This window comes from Ylistrum balloti, unplaced genomic scaffold (assembly GCF_031769215.1).
Source record: "Ylistrum balloti isolate Yb309-2 unplaced genomic scaffold, AGI_CSIRO_Ybal_v1 Utg371040, whole genome shotgun sequence".
Classification (NCBI taxonomy): Eukaryota; Metazoa; Mollusca; class Bivalvia; order Pectinida; family Pectinidae; genus Ylistrum; species Ylistrum balloti.
Window position 1 is genome coordinate 269,819 of NW_026782576.1, and position 6,387 is coordinate 276,205.

Here is a 6,387-nt window from a genome sequence, read left to right on the forward strand (position 1 = left end):
TATGCGTACTGAGTACGTTTAGCCTAAAAACCGTTTACAAGGCCGGGTATTTTAGTGCCCCCTAAACACACCAAGTCTTGTCCAAAATCCTAAAACATATGTCGATTTCTGTAAAGATCTCTAATCATTATGTCTTCACAACTAATATTGTGAGAAAGACATTCAAGGACATTTCAACACGACCCATACAATATACGCCTAATAAAACATGCTTCGCTCTACAAGGACTCTTAAATGATGCAAATGTCAAAAAACGTACTAGTTCAAGAGAGATTTAGGAAAAGTCGGCATATAAAAATATACAGAAGGTAAGGTATGTGCACTGCTCACAAAGTTCAGCAGATTTCTTAATGTATGGATATATATAAAGTTAAAAAGAAATTTGAGCTACATTTTAACAAGTGCCATTATTCCCAAGAAAACTTGGGCGTGTGGTGCAGCGTTAATGTCGAGGATTAAAATATTTTTACAAAAGACATATAAGTAAATAAGGTTTGAAAGAAATTCGATGACACAAGAAGGAGAAATGGCTACAAGCTTCTTCAAATAGAAGAATTCGTCAAATGGTTTGGTATTAGACCGAATATTGTATTTCTGTAGCAAATTTCTTGAAAAGCCGCTAAATCGTCTTTACGTCTGTCTTTATCCCTATTGAATAATACAAATGAGTTAGCAACGATTGTGAGTACGATTCCTGCTATGATGGTATTCGTTCGTGTTTGTATCCAGAAGGCACATTTCATCATTTCTTATGTTAATTTAGGTTAATAGAAATGTGTGTTATCATTACACGTGTCCCTCTGTTTCCTTAATGTTAACTTCAACACTTCAGTAGGCCTATACTGTGTCCCTCCTTGTAGGTCTGTTCTCTTCTAAAAATGTTTTCAAACAAAGATGTATGACAGTACAAATACAAACTAATGAATTCTACTGGAATGTACTTCCTGAAAATACCGCCAAATCATAGATTTGTTATAGGATAGAAATAATGGCCATCTTATCCATACCGGTCACAAACACTCGTCAACATCAGTCGCTTATCTCGATATTTTCATTAAACAAAGCCAATACGAGAGGCCTCCCAACAACCTATTTAAGGCTGATTATATCAATTTTCTTATTTCAAAGTTTTCGCTTTTATATATCAACATACATGTACCTGCTTCCGAAATCTAGGTCATAGTCGATTCGATAGCTGTTCTAGTTATCATTGTTTCCATCCAAAATGTCGACTGTTGTCAGACTGTTAGGCATTAAGCATCACTAAGGAATCCTAGAATGACAAAATAATTATATAATGAAGTTTAATCAATTGTGTGGCTCTATTGTATCCAATTTTAAATGTAGCGAGTGTCGTCCATGAAACGGAAAACATTGTGGAAAATCTTATTCCTAATCTCACCATACCTTTGTTTTCTAGAATTTCCGTGTCAACATTTTTTTTGTTCACAATGTCTCCCTTTCATTGATTTCCAAATTGAATTCTGATTTTGTTGACATCTCGCTTTGTTGTTTATATTGATTTGATATTTCTATGATTTATCAAAGCATTGTATGACCACACCAATTGTGTAATTGTTATACATCATAGATTAATATTCTTAGACACCTTGGTTTTCATTCACAATTATTTTAAGTACTTCAGAACATTCATATCGCATCTTAGCTGTCTGAACCTGTTATCTTTTTTGCTACTGCAGTTGTCCCATTACATCTCCCATCCATTCAATATAGTTATAATTATTTTATTAATAGCATGTGACATACATCCAAACCCAGGGCCCAATCTAATTAATGATTCTACTATCAGTGCTCTCAGTTTACTCCATTTGAATATTCGAAGTTTACGTAACAAAGTTAATTACCTAAGTTCATTATTACATGATGTTGATATTCTCTGTATTACCGAAACTCATTTGGATGATTCTATAATAAATCCTGAAATTGCTATTGATGGCTTTACTGAACCTTTTCGAAATGATAGAAATACGACGCGTAGATGGAAGAAAGGATGAAATGGTAGACGATAGTCTGAAATTAGGTATGATGAAATCATTGTTATTTCTTAATTGGTATCTAACAGATTCATGAATAACATTAGGAAGAATTATGTTTAGAAAATCAGGAGTGATGCCATTTTTCATTTTGTATAATAACTGAAGTTTTCTTCTATTTCTCCTCTCTGAAAGTAGCTCTAATCCTGTTTCATAATACAGAGAATGGTTGGTAGCATAGGATGGGAGACCAGTGATAATACGGGCTGCTTCACGCTGACACTTTTCTAACATCTCACATTCTTGAATAGTACACCCGTCCCATAACTCACAACAGTAATCAAAGATAGGCAAGATAAACAAATAGTACATTTTAAACAAAGTTTCCCTATTCAACAATTTTTTAGGGTTCTAAGTACATTTATTTTCTTCGTGACAGATTTGTGTATCGACATTATGTGATCCCCCAGTTACCTTTCGCATTTAACACTACTCCCAGGTGACGATGACATTCGCTAAAATTCAGTAACTCTTCGCCAAAATAAAGATCAAAATTTCCATCTAGGTCAAGGGCATTAGATATAAACAGAACACTAGTTTTTTAGCATTAAAATCAACTAACCAAGTTTTTGCCCATTTACTTAGTGACTCAAGATCTCGATTTAAAGTAATTTCTAACTGACGACAAGAAGAAGATGTATGTAGAAGGGAAGTGTCATCGGCAAAAAGCCTAGAGGTAGAAATCAGTAAATCGGAAATATCATTAATGTACACTAGAAATAAAAAAAGGTCCCAAAATAGAACCCTGCGGAACTGCTGCTTTAATGGAGCCAATGTTAGAGACCGAATTAGAAATAAAAACCTGTTGTTGCCTGTTAGATAAATAGTTAGTAAACCAGCTTAACAACTCTCCAGATATTCCATATGATTTTTGTTTTATGATAAGTCCCTTGTGCCAAACGCGGTCAAATGCCTTAGAAATATCACAGAACACTAAGCAGGCATATTTTCGTTCTTCAAGCGCTAAAGAGATATTATGATACATTTCTATAAGTTGATAAACAGTGGAGTGGTTTGGCATAAAGCCAGACTGATGTTTATAAAAAAGAGAATTCTCCAAAAAATAATTATGAATGTGTTTAAAAACAACTTTTTCAAAAACTTTCCCAACAGTGGATAACAAAGATATTGGACGATAATTTGATGGAAGATGCCTATCACCTTTCTTAAATAGAGACATTACTTTGGCTAATTTCCAGGGTTGAGGATAAATACAAAGAGAAAGTGACATGTTGAAAATAATCTTTAAAGGATAACACACAGTACTAGCCGTAGCTTTTAACATTTTCAGTTTTCAGATCCATTTTGAAAGTTCTCTAAGTCCGTAGTTTATTGCCGTTTTCTTTACCAATATCGTTCCAAATTTTGGTAAACCGCGACTGTTCATCATGAATGAATACAGCTTTCTTGATTGTATATATTGCAGTACTTGTACGGGTAGCAATATTAATGACGTCATACACGTTATATTTCTTCGCAAGTTTCTTCGCTTTAAAGTCCCAGGATCTACCATACCTTTCAGACCATTTACATACTGTAAATAACAATCTATCCGCTGACAATGATTCTAACTTAAGACACAGTCGGAATACCTCAATATGCTGTTTGGCCAGGCATGACATCCACCCCATGTCTCCTCTTTTGCCGTAGTTTGACGTATTTTTTTGACACTCCTAAGAGTCTGATCGCTTTGTTCTGAACGTTGTTGATGACGCGATGTTCTGACCCCAAATGGCTGAACAATAAAATAAAACAGGTTCTACCAAACTTTTATAGAGTCTTGTATAAACTGAATAACTCATACCTCCCGCGGCGATAACCTTTGACGTTAACATCCCTAAAGCTCTGCTGGCCGCTTTCGCAAGTTCCTTTACTGCCAATTTTAAATCCAAATGTTCATCGAACCATAGAAAAAGGTATTTGTAGGCACTACATATCTCCAACTCGTTAGAGCCGCAAGTAAATACGGAAGCTGTTCGCGTATTGGATTTTGTGTGAAAATGAGCTACTTTTGACTTTGCTGTGTTTATTGCGATTCTCCATTTGAAGCACCATTTTGACACAATATTTAGCAATTTCTTCTGAAGGTTACTTTCTGTTGAAGAGATGAGGGCAATGTCATCCGCGTAAAAGAGAGCACTTACATTTATTGTGTCGATAGTGACGCCACATCCTGAATTATTAAGTTCTTCCACTAGGTCATTGATATACAATGAAAAGGCTGCCGGCGATAGCAAACATCCCTGTTTTAGGCCCCTCCGTACATCGAAGCTGTCAGTAAGAGTTCCGTTTATCCGTACACGACATTTTACGTCTTCATACAGTGAAAAGATGGCTCTGTATAGTTTCCCCTTTATGCCGGACGCTTGCAACTTAAACCAAAGACAATCCCTGTCGACAGTATCGAACGCTTTCTGTAGGTCAATGAAACTAGCGTATGTAGATTGGCCCTTTGTTTTCCTGTTGTTGATGATGTTGTATAAAGTGTAAGTATGTTCTTGACACCCTCTTGATTTACGAAATCCGTTTTGAGCGTCGGCGAATTTGTTCTCCCGTTCTAGCCACTTTGTAAGCCTAGTATTAATTATATCACAATACACTTTACATGGTATCGACAAAAGAGTTATTCCACGATATGTTAAAGGGTTCCTAAGGTCTGTAGAGTTAGACTTGATAATAGGATTAATTATTCCTTCTTTACATTTTTCAGGCACAATACCATTTTCAAAACATTTAATAAAAATCGAGAGAAGTAATGAGATACACGTGCCATTTTTCAGCACTTCTGCCGGTATATTGTCACTCCCAGCTGCTTCACGTAATGTTGACCTTCTTACGGCGACTGACACCTCCTCTCTAGATATAGGGTCGTTTAAGGAACTAACATAACCCTCTTCCTTAGTGCTTGGAATTAATTCACGAACACGTTCTAGATGACCCTCATCAAAGCAGTTACCGATGGTGGAGCGTGTAGAATATAGGTCACTGTAGTCTGATTTCCACCTATCCAACACCGCTGTGGTATCAGTATCAATACGGCCATTATTATCTATCACTTCCCATGGAATTCTTTGTTTACGCTGTTCACCTATACCAATCTTACCAATCTCTCTCCAGAAGTCCTTACAGTTTTGGCTGTCGAGTGATTCCTCCAACTCACGTTGTTTTAGTAGTTGAAAGTTACGTTTGTATTGACGGTGAAGTTTGTCGAATGACCTCTGCGCAATGCAATAATCCCCTTTACATCGCCGACGTATAACCGGTGATCCTTTGAATTTCAACCAGTTTTTTTCTTTAGTACATAAAACATCCCATTTTGTCTGTAAGTTACCATCCCAGTACGGTTTATATAGCGACTTCCGTTTGTAACTAATTGATGAATCGCTTGTACGCGAGCGTGATAACATCCCTGCCCCCTCCATTTTAGTATGCAGGAATTGTTCAAATAAATCATAGGCAGTACTTACATCCTTGTTACAAGCTAAAGCCTGTTCGATGTTAAGTATAGTTTCGTTGATAGACTCTAAATACTCATCAGATTTCAAAAAGTTTGCTGGCAATTTATTCACGTTAAAACGCACTTGTGTATTTTTAGACTCAGTAGGTCCTTGTGAATGGTGTTTAGTGTCGATTTCCGGAGTATCGATGGAGCATTGTAAGTATGAATGATCCGGTATCGAACACGGTGCAATTAAACAGTTACCGTTGATTAAATTGGACATTTTATACACTTTAAAATCTTCATACAAATTCAATTGTTCATGAGGAACGAGCATATAATCCACCACTGACCTTCCTTTAGCCGACACACAAGTAAAGTCTTTTAAACCTTTTCGGCCGTTCAACACACAAAAATTTGTATCGATACAAAATTCCAATAACATGTCACCATAACTGTTTTGCGTAAAGTCGATAGATGTGCGAGGTTGAATTATATCAACGCCTTCAATGAAATCACTTTCGTCACCGATTCTAGCATTGAGGTCCCCCAGAATTACTATGTTACCTTCATCCTGGTATGTATGTACGTTATACATAATTTCACTGAAGAATAGTTCGGCATCGCATACTCTCGTTGAATTTTCTGGAGGTAAATAAACTGCACATACAAATAACACAAAGTCAGTATTTTTATTCCGTAATTTTATCCAGAAAATTCCTTCCTGATCTTTATTTATTTCGGTAATCTCATAGTTCGCGAAAATGTCATCCTTTGTGAGAAAACCTACTCCACCAGATCCTCGTTTGGCATTTGTGTGTATATTAGTGCGATTATGACCTAAGAATCTATAACCCTCAACATATAGCTTTTCATTGCCTTTTAAAAAAGTCT

The 6,387-nt window shown here is 36.1% G+C and overlaps 1 pseudogene; it reads right to left on the reverse strand.

Annotated features, from left to right (window-relative positions):
- Positions 1 to 3,319: 3,319 nt before the first annotated feature.
- LOC132560259 (uncharacterized) lies at positions 3,320 to 6,091 on the reverse strand (annotated as a pseudogene).
- Positions 6,092 to 6,387: the final 296 nt, after the last annotated feature.